Source organism: Ursus maritimus, unplaced genomic scaffold, assembly GCF_017311325.1.
Source record: "Ursus maritimus isolate PB19 unplaced genomic scaffold, ASM1731132v1 scaffold_23, whole genome shotgun sequence".
Classification (NCBI taxonomy): Eukaryota; Metazoa; Chordata; class Mammalia; order Carnivora; family Ursidae; genus Ursus; species Ursus maritimus.
The window spans coordinates 6,565,783-6,582,446 of record NW_024424786.1 but is presented as its reverse complement, the minus strand read 5'-3'; the positions used below and the strand labels follow the sequence as shown (position 1 = coordinate 6,582,446).

General features: G+C 46.4%; 1 protein-coding gene and 1 non-coding gene across 7 annotated transcripts in view; both read left to right on the top strand.

The window, feature by feature from the left end:
* SERGEF (secretion regulating guanine nucleotide exchange factor) overlaps positions 1 to 16,664 on the top strand; it is a 217,453-nt gene that overhangs the window by 157,816 nt on the left and 42,973 nt on the right. The window lies entirely within an intron of this gene.
* On the top strand, positions 4,190 to 4,295 carry LOC121104852. The gene has a single exon (XR_005837227.1). It is a non-coding gene; the product is annotated as a U6 spliceosomal RNA (small nuclear RNA).

The following is a 16,664-nucleotide window of genomic DNA, read 5'->3' as shown; positions in this document are numbered from 1 at the left end:
CTTAGTTAGAAGTGATCACAGGCATTGGCTGAATAGATCTTAATGCTTTCAGCCCTCCTCTGTAGGAAGGCAATGTGATGTAGAAGAAGGAATGCTGGACCAGGAGTTAGGAGACTCAGATATTGCTCTTGGTTCCACCCCCATTGAGCAGTGTGACTTGGACAAGACGTATAACTTCTTTAGGCCTTAACTCATTTACAAAAACAGACCACTTTTGGCAAATCCTTTGGAACTATTAATCAAGAGCCTTGAAGATGCCCATCCAATTTCATTTATTAATTTATATCCTGGATTTGTCTCCTAAGAAAAGACCTTAAATATGGAAACAGCTTTATGGTTAAAGGAGCTTATCATAGTGTTTGCATAATTTAGTAAAACTAGACACTGCCTAAATGTCTGATAATTGGGATTGGATAAATTATGGTTCATCTCCTTGACTAATTTGCAGTATTTACCAAGAGTACCAGCGTTGGCCATGTAAAAATGAAACCAAAAACGCATCTATAAAAAATATATATATAGTGGGAAAAATCATACTTCCCAGTGTAGGCAACATTGTTGATATCGTCCAGGATCCTTCATGATCTAGCCAGTCACTCACACCAGCTACCCCTGTGCCACCATTTGCCAAAGATGGTGACCTTAGGACATTTTCCCAACAAACACCATGTGTGCTTTTGTATGTCCTGTTAATTCCTTCTGAAATGCCCTTTCCTCCCTTAGCCAGCAGGTGAATACTTACTCTCGTTCCAGGCCAGCTGTAGATTTCCCTGACTTCCTAGAAAAAGTGAATTGCGCCTTCATCTCCGTTTTTGTACATTTTGTAAGAAGGCTCTAACATGTCTGTAATCATGTTAGTTTTCCGTGTTTGTTTTTGTCTCTGCACATAGACTGGATGCCCCTTGAGGGTCAGAACTGTGTGTGTTTTTTTTAAGATTTTATTTATTTGTCAGAGAGAGAGCACAAGTGGGGGGGGAGCGGCAGGCAGAGGGAGAAGCAGGCTTCCTGCTGAGCAAGGAGCCCGATGTGGGACTCGATCCCAGGACCCTGGGATTATGACCTGAGCCAAAGGCAGACGCTTAACTGACTGAGCCACCCAGGTGTCCTGGTCAGAACTGTGTTATTGCCAAATGCCCACTGCTTAGCAGAGGGCCTGGCATTTAATGGGTACTCAATACATGTTGGTAGAATTGTTTTTCACTTTTTACTTTTACTTTCTGCTTTTCCATGTTCTATGCATATTTTGTAATGACCATTCATTATCCTTATAATGGAGGACAGATAACAGTAATTCATTTACCCATTTATTTTTAAGGAGGTGACTGACTTAACTCAAAGGTTCTCAAACCTGGCAATGCATCACAGATACCTGGAAAGCTTATTAAAATTCAGATTCCCATGTCCCGGACAGGTGTCCCAAATCCCAAAATCCAGGGCAAAGACCTGAAGTCAGTATTGGTTGGTTGGTTTTCTTAAAGATTTATTTATTTATTTGAGAGAGAGAGAGAGAGAGTGGTGGGGAGGGGCAGAGGGAGAGAGAGAGAATCCCAAGCAGACTCCAAGCTGAGCATGGAGCCCGATGTGGGGCTGGATCTCACGGTACTGAGATCATGACCTGAGCGGAAATCAAGAGTCAGATGTTTGACTGAGCCACCCAGGTGCCCTGGGAATCAGTATTATTTACAAGCTACTTTGGTACTGTGATGCTTAGCCATGTGTGGGAACCCTTGACCTAACTACCTCTAAGGTGCTTTCAGCCTAAACTCTGTCTGGTTCTGGGAGTCTGCTGGCCCTGCCCCTGCTGCCTTCAGAGGCTTCAGCATGAGGGCCTTGTGGAGCAGCAGACCAGACAGCGGAGAATAACTGTCATCACTTCATTATCAAGCACCTATTCTTTGCCAGCGACTGCTTTACGTACAGCATTTCTTATCTGTATAATACCTTGAGGTCAGTGTTATTATCTCCATTTTACAGATGAGGAGACTGAGGCAAAGAAAAGTTAAGTGTCTTACTCAAGTTGAAGCAATAAGAACACAGTGGAGCTCATAGTTGAATGTCGTTCTATCAGACTTAATAAGCCCAGGAACTGCAACCTCTGTTACCGCCCCTTCTCTTCCTCTCTGCCCCCCACAAAGCACCCTCTGCGGGCCAGGTGCAGCCCTGCTGTGTGCAGACGGGCGGGGGGGCGGGGTGGACGCTGGAGCCCTTGGCCTGTGTGCAGATGTGTGGGATTAGCATGCGTAGTGGGCAGCCATGTGCCACAGAGGCGGAGGCTGGGCTCACCAAATGTGCTCTGACGCCCACCCACCTGCTTCCAGGGTGCAGTGAAGCAGTGGAATTCAATTTGCAGCAGTGACCTAAGAGGGGCTATTTTTAGTAAGAAAGTAGGTCAGGGGCTGCAGCGGTGCTGCCTGAGCAATGAGCAGCCTCCCCTCTCACCGGGAGGCTTCTTCACTTCTCACGCAGCCAGTGTAGAGGTGAGGAAGGCACATCTGACATCCTCACAGGACTGCAGTTGTAATCGTCACCGTGGGGCCACTTGGTGGAGGACAGGGAGGCACGCATGCACATCTGAAACGCGCTTGTCTGGGATTGCCTAGGGTCCTGGCCCCAGTCTTCCTCCAGAGATCAGAATCCCTTCAGAAAACATCTCGAACATGGTAGGAGGCTGATGAATTGCACGCCCGCTACGTGCCAGCTGCTATTCTGGGTTTGATATGCATTATCTCATTTAGTCCTTACAAATACCCCTGCAAAGTAGGTATTATTATCCCCAATTTGCAGATGTGGAAACTGAGTCACAGAGAAATTAAGATACTTACCCGAGGTCACAGAGCTCATATGCAGTAGAGCCAGATTTTGAGTCCTGTTTGTGATTCCAGAGCTGGTGATAGATGACCAGGCCATCAAACCATGCTGGGGGTGATTTTAAATTCCCACTCTACCTCTGCCCCAGACTGTTTGGTACTTCAGACAAAATCGTGCAGAGATGGCTTCCTCTAGCTGGACTTACCTGAGTCTGACATCCTTTTCCCTCCAGAACACGGAAGGGTACCCAGGACACAGAGCTGCTCCCTAGAAAGAACAACGCACATCCCTACATACTGCTGCCCAATCTCTGAGGCCAGTAGTTGCCAAAAAAAACCCAACCACCTGATTTCCCTGGGCCTGGAGTGTCTCGAAATCCTCTGCCCCACTTGCTCTGCCACAGATCCGTGGCAAATTGCAGGGCACTCATTGGCGATGCACAGGCAGACACGAGCTTGTTAACAGAATGTAGTAATTGACATATCGTGATTCATTATGCACAGCACGGAGGACTCTAGCAGAAGCCCACTTTGTGGCCAACCGCCGCTGGCACCACCAGCCTTGAGAATTTGTTCCTGGCTCTGTTCTGGCTCTCCAGCTGGAGAGCACCATACCTTCAAGGGCCAGAAGCAGCCTGAGGCTGCTATCTTATCCTGCTCCCTCCCTCCTGGCAAGGAGTGAGGATATTTCCCCTGCCCCCAGGCTGCATGACCTTGGAGGGAGGTTATTTGTTCATTCATTCATTCAACAAACATTCTGAAAATGTGCCAGGCATGCAGTGGGGAATGAGACGGATAGCCCCAGCCCTCAGAGAATTTATAGTCCCTCTCTGGGCCTTAATTTCCTTATCATCAAATGGGTAGGAAAGAAAAAAACTGGATCGGTCAATATCTTCTAGCTCTAAGATTTCAGAATCTGTAGTTCTGGATTATAAACATTTATTATTGAGTCATAGTGTCAATCTTAGTCATTTGTATCCAATGCCAAAAAGAAAAAAATAGAATTTCAGAATCTGGATGGGAACCATGGACACAAGCTAATTCAATTTCCTCACTTACAGATGAGAAAAATGAGGCTAAAAGAAGGGTGTGACTTGCCTGGCATATCAGTGACAGAGCCAGGGTGGGGAGGCCAGTGAGCTGAGCCTGTCTCTCCTCCAGTCCTCCCGAGGCCCCTTCCCCACCCAACCCTGCTGTTGCACCCCTCCTTGGAACCCTTTCTGTATTTAGCTTCTCTAACACTGAGCTCTGCTGAGTCTCTCCTGCCTACCTCTCTAAACACTGCTTCTGGGCTCCCTTACCAGCCTCAGAGCCGGGGGCCTGCGAGTGGAAGAGGAAGGAGTAGCTCTGGTAGCTGGGCCTCAGAAGGTAAATGGAATTGGGTGCTTGCTTTGGCAGCACATAGACTAAAATTGGAATGATACAGAGAAGGTTAGCAGGGCCTTGGACAAGGACGACACCCTTATTGGTAAACGGGATTGGAATTCGGCAAGACTACCAAAAAGCAGGACGCGAGGAAATTGAGGCAGAGCATGTAGTTTGCTGTCAGAGGGCTCCAACAAGCAGTCTGGCCAAACCTCAGTGAACTGAAAAAGAAGGAGACGCAGTGGAGATGGCTGGTAAGTAGCTCAGAGCACCTGCAGAAAGGCCTACCTCCGCTCAAGCCTCAGAACCTCTATTCCTCTGACCTTTGCATGTCACCTGCATTACCCAGTGGAAGGAATCTAAGGCTGGACGGACAGAGGATCTTTCCGATACTCTAGTGAGGCAGGGGAATTGAGCTGCCCGTGGAGAAGTCAGGGGCAGGAGGCTCAGCGCTTCTTCAGTGACCAGAATGTCCCCTCCTGGGTGGAAGAAGATGCTGTAGGTACAGCAAGGCTTTAGCCAACGTGAAGTGCTTGTTTGCTGCTTTCTCTTGCCCTTCACCGCAGTCTGGGAGCCTGTACCTTGAAGCGCTGTCCTTGATTAATTAAAGTTTATTGCCCTGTAGTGCTCCCCTAGGATGGAGGTGGTCAGAGGTAGGAGAGGGCGAAGAATACTGTTTTTGATTATGAAAACCTATATCCATTCAGTATATCCGGTTTAGTCTTCTAAATTGATCTGTGCTATTTTCCACACCGCACTTTTGTAAAAAATATTTTTCCAGTAGGCACATCACATTGTCCTGAAAGAACTACCCAGTCCATGTGCATAAAATATGTCCTGTGTGCATTTATAAATGCATATGTAATGCTTAAAAGTAAATCATTCTGAGTTTTTTGAAAAATGACTTCAAGTCATGTGGCTGGGAGCTGGAAACCTGAGTCTGAAGCATGGACTCTTGTGTGTCCTTGGGTTAATGTTCACTTTTTGCCCGTCTGCTCTCGGACCTGCCAAGTGAAGGAGATGGATCTGTGGTTTAATTCACCTGGACTGGGAGCCAGTTCTACCGAACCACTTGGGATAATGGTGAAATGTACTGATTCCTGGGCCTACTTGCACATTTGTGGAATTGGTACTTGAATACTTGAAAATTTTTAGTCCTAATAATCTCCCAGGTGATTCAGCCAGGTGATTCCAGGTGATGCAGCCAGGTTTTGAGCAGTTGTCTTCCAAGAACCCCATCTGGTTCTGATGTTCGGAATCCTCTGCCTTCTTTCTCTTGCTCAGTTTCCTGATTTTGTCTTCGCCTTTTTTCCCTTGCTGTACTGCTCCCTCTCAGGAGCAGGGCCATATCTTGCCCACCTCTGTTTCTCTGGCATCCAGCACAATATCGGGCACAGAGGAGGTACTTAGTAAACAAAAGGAGGGAACAGATGGGCTTCACTACCACTCTGCACATCTGAGTAATTTCCAGAACTCTTCCTGTAGACTCAGTCGTTGTAAGTCTTTTGATATGGTAAATAGAAATACAGATTTCAGAACCTAACAAAACTGGATTTGAATCTCACCTCTTACTGTGTAGTAGTTTGTCCCAGGTCATTTGATGTCTTTAAAATGCAGTTTCCTTCGTTATAAAATGTGAATAATAGCTCTTCTTGCTCACGGTATTTGTGAGGATTAACTTCCTGCATGAGAATACGCATGTAAAAGTTCTTGACATAGTAGAGTAGGAACTCATTTCCTTTGGCTGCTTTCTTCCTTTATATGGCCACTGGTGAGTGATAGGAAAAGGGGAGACTCAGAAGAGTGGATCATCCCCAGGCAGGCCAAGAGAATGACATGTGGTCCCTTGTTGTCTCCTGGCTCCCTGGGACCCTGAGGCTCTGACTGAGGCGCAGGCACCTTGGTGCATCCCTGCTTGCCTAGCCCTGGGCGCATCAGAATTCAGACTTAGAATCCGACTGCAGACGCAGTGTGTTCTCTCTCTTACTCTGCTACAGGGACGTAGAAAAAGAAGTAGCAAAAGAAATTCAAGGAACTATTGTAGGTTTGGATTCCCCATGCAGGCCCAATGTCTGGGCTTACCGTGAGAAACCCGAGTTCATTCAGAATGGTTAGTTCCCGGGGCCAGAGATCTTAGGGTTGGTTTTGTTAGCACATCAGCTCCCCTCTCCACATACTCGGTGTTGGAACTGCCACAGCATGCTGCTTTTCATAAAAGTCTCTTTTTCAAACCAAGTCCAACTGTTTCAGCCCCAGAAAGGCAATCAGATTAGCTCTCTCCTGGGCAAAATGGTAAATGATCACTCCACAATGCCTCCAGTACCACAATAATCATAACAGCCACCCCTTACCCAGTGCCTGCTATGCTGGAATTTTCATGACATCACTATGAGTAGGTATGATTAGCTCCATTTTACTGGGCAGCGGGTGGTAATTAAGACTATAGACTTTAGAGTCAAACGGGTGCAAATCCCCCATCATGTTTTATCCAGCCCCCTCTGAGTCTCAGTTTCTTCATCAGCAAAATAAGATTAATAATGTACACCCCATAGTATGAGGAGGACTGCATGAATACCACATGCATGGTACTATTGAACTAGTTGCGCCAGTCATTTAAAATCACAAACTAGGATAAATGCTACGAGAGAAAGGGACAAGCTGCCATGAGAGCATATAATAGGGATCCTGACCTATTTCCTGAGGAAGTGACATCTGAGCTGAGATCTGAAGGGTCATTAGCAGTTTATTAGGTGAAGGGAGTGGGTGGGGTTGGGCAGAAAGCTTTATAGGCATATGTACCAATATGGCCCCGAAGGTGAGAGGCAGCTTAGTGCTTTTAGAGAACTGAGAGGCTCAGTATGACTTGAGTGTAGAGAGAGAGGAAGAGGAGAAGAGAAGAGACTGGAAAGGGAAATCGGGGCCTTGTTAAGGATTTTTTTTTCTTTATTCTAAGAGCATTGGGGCCATTGAAAGCTTTGGAGCAAAATATGTGTGTGTGCACATGTGGAGAGAGATATGACCAATTTGATATTTACAAGAGATCTTTTTACAGGGGTCTTGAGAATGGGTTGGAGGGTGCAAGAGTGGTTGTGGGAAACCAGGTCAGAGGAGGCTTTGCATTTGTCCCAGTGGGAAATAATATTGGGCAAAGCTGGAGTAGTGATGGCAGAGATGAGGGATGAGGGGGGTTGAGATATTTAGGAGGTAGAATTGCAGGCCTGGATGATGGCTTAGATACAGCTATGAGGAAAGAGTTTAAAGAACAACTTATCAAACGCAACACTCAAAAAACAAAAAATCCAGTCAAGAAATGGGCAGAAGACATGAACAGACTTTCTACACAAAGAAGATCTACAAATGGCCAACAGACACATGAAAAAATGTTCCACATCACTCGGCATCAGGGAAATACAAATCAAAACCACAATGAGACACCATCTCACACCTGTCAGATGGCTAAAATTAACAAGCCAGGAAAAGACAGATGTTAATGAGGATGTGGAGAAAGAGGAACTGTCTTACAATGCTGGCGGGAATGCAAGCTGGTGTGGGCACTCTGGAAAACAGAATGAAGGTTCTTCAAAAAGTTAAAAATAGAGCTACCCTACGACCCAGCAATTGCACTACTCGGTATTTATCCAAAGGATACAAACATAGTGATTCAAAGGGGCACGTGCACCCCAATGTTTATGGCAGCAATGTCTACAATAGCCAAAATATGGAAAGAGCCCAGATATCCATTGATAGATGAATGGATAAAGAAGATGTGGTATATATATATACAATGGAATATTACTCAGCCATCAGAAAGAATGAAATCTTGGCATTTACAATGGTGTGGATGGAGCTATAGGGTATTATGCTAAGTGAAGTAAGTCAGAGGAAGTCAAATACCACATGATTTCATTCATGTGTGGAATTTAAGAATCAAAAAGATGAACATAGGAGAAGGGAAGGAAAAATAACATAAGATAAAAACTGAGAGGAAGACAAACCATAAAAGACTCTTAACTATAGGGAACAAACTGAGGGTTGCTGGAGGGGAGGTGGGAGGGGAACGGGATAACTGGGTGATGGGCATTAAGGAGGGCACATGATGTAATGAGCACTGGGTGTTATCCAACGGATGAATCACTAAATTCTACCCCTGAAACAAATAATACACTATATGTTAACTAAATTGAATTTAAATAAAAAATTTTTAAAAACCCAACCACTAGGTTTCCTGCCATTCTAAGTTTAAAAAAACAAAAAGGGTGGAAGAAAACCTGGTTTGGGTAGAAATATCTTGATCTGAGAATCTGAACACACTGTGCTCGAGGTGCCTCTTAGACATCCAAGCGTATTCCATGCATGTTCCATGGTAGGACACAATGGCCTTGGAATGCCTTTGGGTAGTCTGACCCAGATCCAGCCTCTGTGGGGGTCAGGCTTGTTTTAGTCCAGTTAGTCTGAGGACTCCTAGTTTGCTTCCCCTCGTGGTTCTGTTTCCTTACCAGAATATCCTGAAAAGGAACACATGAGCAAATTCAGCCTATGATGTCTGACCCATGGCGGGTCCTCATGGTTCTGTTTCCTTACCAGAATATCCTGAAAAGGGACACACGAGAGAATTCAGCTTGTGAAGTCTGACCCATGAACGGTCTGGGGAGAGTCTGCTCCTTCAGGAGAAACAGTTCAGATATTGATGCATGTCGTTTGAGGTGCTTTTTTCCCCATATCTGTGTGTGAGATACTTGTGTTTGATGGGTGTTCTTTTATTCATTTCTTTATTCATTTATTATTAAAATATTTGCTCTTAATATATATCTACAATGGGGCAGGCACAATGCCAAGTCAGAAAGGACCCCTGGTTCTTTGGGAAGTGACATCCCCAGAACCCATTTGGCATTGCTGTTCCTGTGATCACAAGGGTGCCAGCAGGATGCTGCCCTTTCTCCGAATACTAAATCTCCGGGATGCTGAGCTGCTGACTTTTATCGAGGGGGCATGTCCTTGAGTTCAGAGAGTTGGTTTGTCAGGGGCTCCCTCTGCAGCTGCGACTCCCAGGTCTGTATCTGGGCCTCCTGTCTTTTGCAGAGTCTCCCTAGACAGTAACTACATCAATGCCAGTTTTTCACTTTGAATGGGGCTCAGCTGGGCAGTCTGAGCCCCACTGCCCACCCTACGCCTGTGCCATGTGCTCTGGCTTGTTGTCTGAGAGCGTCTCTTTGTGTCCCTGTGAGGGGAGAGAAGTGGCAGAGCAGGCTTCGTGTCCTCCCGTGGAATGGTCGAGGAAGTTCAACCAGCCAGTGGGGCGGGTGTGGGGGGAGGGGAGCAGCAGAGTGACACATCCAGCCTTGGCAGCGCGTGATACGGTTTATGAATACCCAAGTGGAATAGATACGTGCTCCAAGAACATGTCTGCCTGGTGAAAATGTAAACCCATGAGCTACGTGAGCGATTACCATCATCAAAGGGAGCATAGGCGTCCTTTTAAAAATCCTCTAGTATATTTAACGTGCAGTGAGGGAGGGGAAAAGCTATGCCAAGTCAGGTACTCAAGGAAAGCTGACCTTCTCTGTGTCAGTGGAACATAGAACCTCTTACAACGGGAGCAGATGGTGAGCCCCTGTTAGGGGAGATGTCCCTGCAGAGAGCTGACCATGTGTCAGGTGGGACAGAGAGACTGCTTCCCAGGGTGGGATGGTGGGCTGAGAATTGCATCTCTGAAGATTCTCTGATTCCTGGCTTTGCCTTTCATCTTGACGAGTAAGTCTGTCAAGGACTTGAAGGGTCCTTGAAGTCAGAAGCACCTCGGCTAAATCCCAGTTCCACCTCTTCTAACTGTGATTTGGGCGAGTTGCTCTCTGCACCTCCTTCTCCCGGTCTGCCAAACCAGCTTCATGATGCCTTGCAGAGCTGTGTGTGTACCAGGGCCAGCTGAGTTAAGCTTCGCAGCCAGCACCCCAGGATGTAAGAATGGGCGAAGCCTGCGGTGCCTCCCATCAGCTGTGAGCTCTTTGGTGTGTGCGCGTGGCCTGGATCTGCATGCTGTGCTCAGAACATTTATTGCTCCCCAGAGCACATATGCAGGCCGTGTGTCAGCTCCCTGGCGGCCTGGAGTGGGCAGGGACACACTGTCCTGTTTCTGCCTGAGAAGACACCCGCTCAGCAAGCAGCCCACCTGGCTTAAGTTTCTCCAAAGAACTCACTCCGTCTTCATTACAGAAGATCCTTTCATGTGCCCAAGGTGGCACATGGCTTGCAATTCAACCCCCTTAAGAATTCTGGCGGTGTCCCTTTTTCATGCCAGCTCTGTCCTAAAGCCGATTTCATGAGGAGTTATTTTCCTAATGTATTGGATAAAATCCAGTAGCATGTTTCTGATGCTGCCTTAGGAAGTGCACACTGTTTTTATTTTCCAGGGGAACATTAACAAGCTATAGACTAGCCTTTGAATGGAGCCAGCACAGTCGCTGTAAACTCAAGGCCATTTGCTGCCTGCAAATCCTTGGCACCCCAGGCATGGCTCTGCCTTTATGTGTCACCATGTAACACACTTGAATCATGCCAACCTGAAGACGCTTGTCCCCGTTTGGGGTACTTACCACAGATATCGTGGTTCCCAACTGCACACCCAAGGCAGAGTTACGCTCACTGGTTATTTACTCCTCCGGCCTCCCTGCAGGCTCTGCAGGTGGAGTTCTTTTTTTTTTTTTTTTTTAATCTGTGAAGGTTTTATTAAACATATACATTATCATAGTATCAAGTGCTATTATACAGTTTTTTTATAATAATATTTTTTTATTATGTTGGTCACCATACAGTACATCCCCGGTTTCCAATGTAAAGTTCGATGATTCATTAGTTGCGCATAACACCCAGTGCACCATGCAATACGTGCCCTCCTTACTACCCATCACCGGTCTATCCCATTCCCCCACCCCCTCCCCTCTGAGGCCCTCAGTTTGTTTCTCATAGTCCGTAGTCTCTCATGCTTCATTCCCCCTTCTGATTACCCCCCTTCTTTATCCCTTTCTTCCCCTACCGATCTTCCTAGTTCTTATGTTCCATAGATGAGAGAAACCATATGATATTTGTCTTTCTCTGCTTGACTTATTTCCCTTAGCATTATCTCCTCCAGTGCCGTCCATGTTGCAGCAAATGTTGAGAAAGATTTTTGATAGCTGAGTAATATTCCATTGTATATATGGACCACAACTTCTTAATCCAGTCATCTGTTGAAGGGCATCTCGGCTCCTTCCACAATTTAGCTATTGTGGACAATGCTGCTATGAACATTGGAGTGCATATGGCCCTTCTCTTCACTACGTCTGTATCTTTGGGGTAAATACCCAGTAGTGCAATGGCTGGATCATAGGGTAGCTCAATTTTTAACTTTTTAAGGGACCTCCACACTGTTTTCCAGAGTGGCTGTACCAACTTGCAGGTGGAGTTCTTGGCCCCTTTATTCAGATGAAGGGAGCATGGCTCTTGCAAGGTGCAATAGTCTGTCTGAGGTCACACAGCTAATTATTGGCAAAGCTGTGTTTCAGTTCCTGGTCTTCTACAGGGCAGCCTGACAGTAAAAACCCCATCCAGCATTCACATCTCACCTCTGATGTTCATGAGCCGTGTGACCTTGCACAAGCTAGTGATTGATATTACAAGTAGTGATTAATATTAATAGTAACAGTAAAATTGGCAAAGCACCTGGCGCGGTATAGGTGTTCTCCCACCACGTCTCCCTGCTTTCTCACACTAGACCTGTGAGATGGGTTTTATTATGACCCGTTTTACTGAGAAGCGTCCTGAAATTCAGAGAGCTAAAGTAACTTGTCTGCACCTCGGTTTCTCTATAAAATGAGAATATTGCTCCCTCCCTGGGAGGGTGATCACGAGGACTGGATGAGGTCAGGTGGGTGCACTGCCGAGCACAGAGCCTGCCGCAGAGGGGGTGCTCCGTCAGTGCTCCTCTGCCCTCTCTAGTTCCCCCTCTGCGTCCTAAGGCAGTGGTCTTTCCACTGCATCCCATTTAATACATTTAGAGGCTGAGGTCATGCTGAAGTCTTCTCCCTAGTTTTCTTCATCACACCCCGCCAACCCCCCAGAGGCCACTTGCAGCCTCTGATCTGAGTTCCCTGTCAGATGCTGCCTGTTTAGTCTTTTGCCAGTTCAGGAAACACCATCCTTCCCTGGCATGCTGCACCACACCCCTGACATTTGCTCCAGGGCCGTGTTCTGGAACGCTAAAGCCTATTCTGGCCTCTCCAGCTGCAGGGCTCTCCCCTTTCCTGACTTTCTCTAAGGCAAATACAGCTTGTTTTCCTTATTTTGGCATCCTGCCTGGATCTTTCAGGTTGTTGTGTTGAGTTTCACGAGGGGCCACACATGGAAGTGACCTAGAATCCAGGTCTCCTGACTCCCGGCATCATGTTCTCCAGCTTATGATAATTTAATGTTTAAGAGGAGTATGCCGTAGGTCAGGGGAAAAAATAGGAGCCCTGTCTTTGGGGATTCTCAGAAATGGATTCATTTGGCTTTCAGTAAAAATTTATTTATGCAGCACCTGCTTTTTTTTTTAAGACTTTATTTATTTATTAGAGAGAGTGAGAGTGAGGCGAGTAGCAGAGGGAGAGGGACAAGCAGACTCCTCGCTGAGCACAGAGCCTGACATGGTGCTTGATCTCACGACCCTGAGATCATGACCTGAGCCAAAAACAAGAGTCTTAACTGACTGAGCCACCCCAGGCCCCAGCCCCTCAGCACCTGCTTCGGCCAGACCCGGTGTTAGTAGCTGTGGTCTTGAAGGAGTCAGGTCTGTCTTTCACGGAACTCATATTGTATTGTGAGAGGTCAATGACCAAAAAATAAGTCAGTAAGATGATTTTAGATTTTAAGTACCATAAATGAAATAAATAGAGCTCTGGGATGGAGAGTAACTGGAAGATATTTTGTGCATTTTGTATAGAATGGTCAGGGAAGGACTCTTGGAGAAGGTGATATTTTGAGCCGAGATGGCAAATGAAAACCGGGGCAAGGCATTCAAGGCTGAGAGAGCCATGGGAGCAAAGACCCGGTGTTGGAAAGAGCTTGGCCATTCGAGGAGTAGAATGGAGGTCAGGATGTCTGGGGCACACTGTGCCGGAGGGAGGAGCCATAAGATCAGAAAGCATGAGCTGGATTGTGTTGGGCCTCGGAGGCCACAGAAGAGTTTGGATTTTTTTCCCCCTAGAATTAGTGGGAAGCCACTGAAGGGCTTTAAGCAAGGGAGAGGTGTGATCTTAAAGAAAACTGAGGTGGCTAAGTGGAGAGCGGATTGTAAAATGTGAACAGGGAAGCAGAAATACGGGTTAAGAGGCTGTTATAATAGTCCAGGAGAGTGACAATGGCCTGGACGGGGTTAGGACAGTGGAGACTGTCAGATACATTTGTGATTATGTTGAAGTTAGGGCAACAGGATTTGACGAAGGGTTAGATGAAGTAATCCATTCCGCTGAATCTGCTCAGTACCCAATTCGTGTATATCAAGTGATACCTAGTTTCAGTTCCTAAACCGGGAGGACATGTTGACAGGTGACAGACCTCACTGCCAGGATGCACGTCTGCGAGTTTGCAAGACTGTAGGTAGGGGCCAGTGCTTGCATCTCAGAAAGACATCTTGGAGAAGTGAAAAAGGGAGACGTTTTCAAAGAATTCATTCATTCTTGAGTCCTGTAACAAGTGCCTTATCTGTGGCTGGTGTTCTACTTTTGGCAAACAAGATAAGGCTCTGCTCTTGAGGGCCTCCCCTCTTGGGGGAGATAGAAATATAAATAGATAAATCTCAGTCTGTATCATGGCAAGAGGACAAACAAGAGGGTATAGGACCACGAAGGAGAGGACTAACTTTTCATATGGTAAGTCAGGGAAGCCTTCACAAAGAAACTAGGCATTAAAAGGGGTTAAGGAGACAACTATCCTTTATATATCAATAAAAAAAATTGTAGTTAAAAATAATACAACTAATAGCCAGGAACAACAGTTTATGACCATTAATATCTATTTGTTCTCTACTTTTAAAAAGGGGGCAGGGGTGGTAAGAAGAGAGAGCATTTCAGAAAAAAAGGAATAGCATTTGCAAAGGCCCAGAATCCTGAAGGAGTGGGGTATATTCAAGAAACAGAAAACACCTCAGCATGGCTAGGGTATAGGGTGTGTGGGGCGTAGGCACAGGCTGGTGTTGAAGGTTGGTGACTGCCCTGTGAAGGGTCTTGTGTGCCGTGTTGACAGTGTTGGACTTAATGGTTTAGGTACCAGGGGACCAACAGAGATTTTAAAGCCAGGGTCTAGTTGGTAGAAAGCAAATAGCTCCCCCATAGACCACCAATCAGTCAAATCCCCATTTCCTACTGCATCTGGATGCAGCCTCAGAAATGTTCTCAACACAGCACACCGGGTGGTCACTTCCAGTCAGCCAGAACTGGCAGAGGATGAGGCCTATTCTCCATTCCCCAAAGAAGACGAGTCTGTGTATGAGTTGAAAGGGGAAGGTGTTTAGGACCCAAAACTATCTTGTACAGTTGTCTCATCAGCCACAAGTATAAGTTGCCTACGTTGTGTAAGACGTGGTAGAGAACGGTGAAGGGAGAAGTAACAATCTAGTCTGAAGGAAGATATTTCTGAGTGTGGCCATGGTTGTAATGAATTCCAAGGGGGTGGTGCTGAGGCAGAAAGTACTAGGCTTTCAAGGAGTTCCAGTGCACTAGCCCTGGAATGGATGCCTTTGACTGGTAGGGTGTGTAGTGCTCCAGTAAATGCAAGGCTTTCTTGTCCAGCTGACATTGGTGCTTTCTCCAGGAAGCGCTCTTAAAGGGGCCATGTTGCTCCTTTGAAGAGAGTAAAATATCCTGGGCCAATGGACCAGGAAGTGACCATTAGTCTGGGAACTCGGTCATGGCCATGGTTGTCTATGCCAATTCTGTATCCCTGGCACCTAACACAGGACCTGAGTAAACAAACAGGGCAAAGAAAACCAATGAACCAGCCAACCAAACATGGGTTCTAAGCCTAGCTCTTGCACCTCTTTTCTCTCAGCCATGTAATGATTTGGTTGGTCTCCACAGACCTTCACTGTTCTGTCCTAGGATTCTCGGATAATGCACAGAATGGTTCAGAGCAAGCCAAGTCATCGCTTGTATTTCTGATAGTCCTCAAATGTAATCAGAATAAAATATCAAAATTAAACACTACTTTACAACATCTCAGATATGCCTTCTAAAAACAAAACCTGTGTCTATCTCTGAGTTGTGAAGAAAATGTATTAGGTTATATTAAACAGCAAGATTGTCCCTTTTGTAGGAAAAACATATGAATTAAATCTTGTCTTCCTGACTGGGGATTTTAATTGGGATTTCAGTCAATTTGATCTAAATTTGAGCATCCATCCAGAGAACATTTATTGACATCTGCTATGAGCAGGGTTTTGTGCTAGGCATGTGGGAGATAGGAGGATGATCAAGATACAAGATGAATGAGATCCTTCCAGGCAGGAACTGACGGTCTAGACAGCGAGATAAAACACATACATACTTGACTGTGACCTCAGGTGGGCAGAGAATAAGCTGGGACAGGCCGGATCCAGAGCCAGGGAAGGTCAGAGGAAGAAATCCCTTCAAGTACATCATTTAAGCAAGAAGTCTGTCTTTTACCACACCGTGTAGGGCTTAAAATTCCCGGAGCCATCATGGCCATGAGGACGTGCTCTGTGGCTGCATGGAGCTCCCAGTCAGCCTGCCACCACCAAACCAAGCACCTCAGCCCAAGCTGTTGTTGGCAAGGGAAAATTGCCTCAGGCACTTAGCCCTTGGCTTTTATTTTTATTTATTTGTTTATTTATTTATTTATTTTAAAGACTTTATTTATTTGACAGAGACAGCCAGCGAGAGAGGAAATACAAGCAGGGGGAGTGGGAGAGGAAGAAGCAGGCTCCCAGCGGAGAAGCCTGATGTGGGGCTCGATCCCAGAACGCCGGGATCACACCCTGAGCCGAAGTCAGACACTTAACGACTGCGCCACCCAGGCGCCCCAGCCCTTGGCTTTTATGAGCAATGGGTGCACTGCTTGGCCAAATAAGGTGGCCCCTTTTTATGGCTCACAGCCTTGGAGTTGATTTCAAGAAAAGGTTGTTGACTTTAACAGGAATTTATATTCTTTCTTTTGTAAGACTGGAAACTGTTTGCCCGTGTGACCTTCTCTGTCTTGGCTGCTACTGAAATTCAGGATGTAACTACAATGAGTGCATCTGCTTTCTGACAGTTACCCCCGCAGTTACTCGTCCAACCCTTCGCTGTGCATGGCCCTGTGCTAATTGGGGAGGAGACTCACACAGGCCCCGCCCTCACGTGTGAGCCAAGCCCAGGAAGGGCTGTAATACCAGCTGTGAGAGAGGGCCAGCTGAAGTACCAGCAGTCAGAGGAGAGAGTTTGCTTTTAGGCTGGGGCATGGAGGGAAAACCTAAAAGAGATCCAT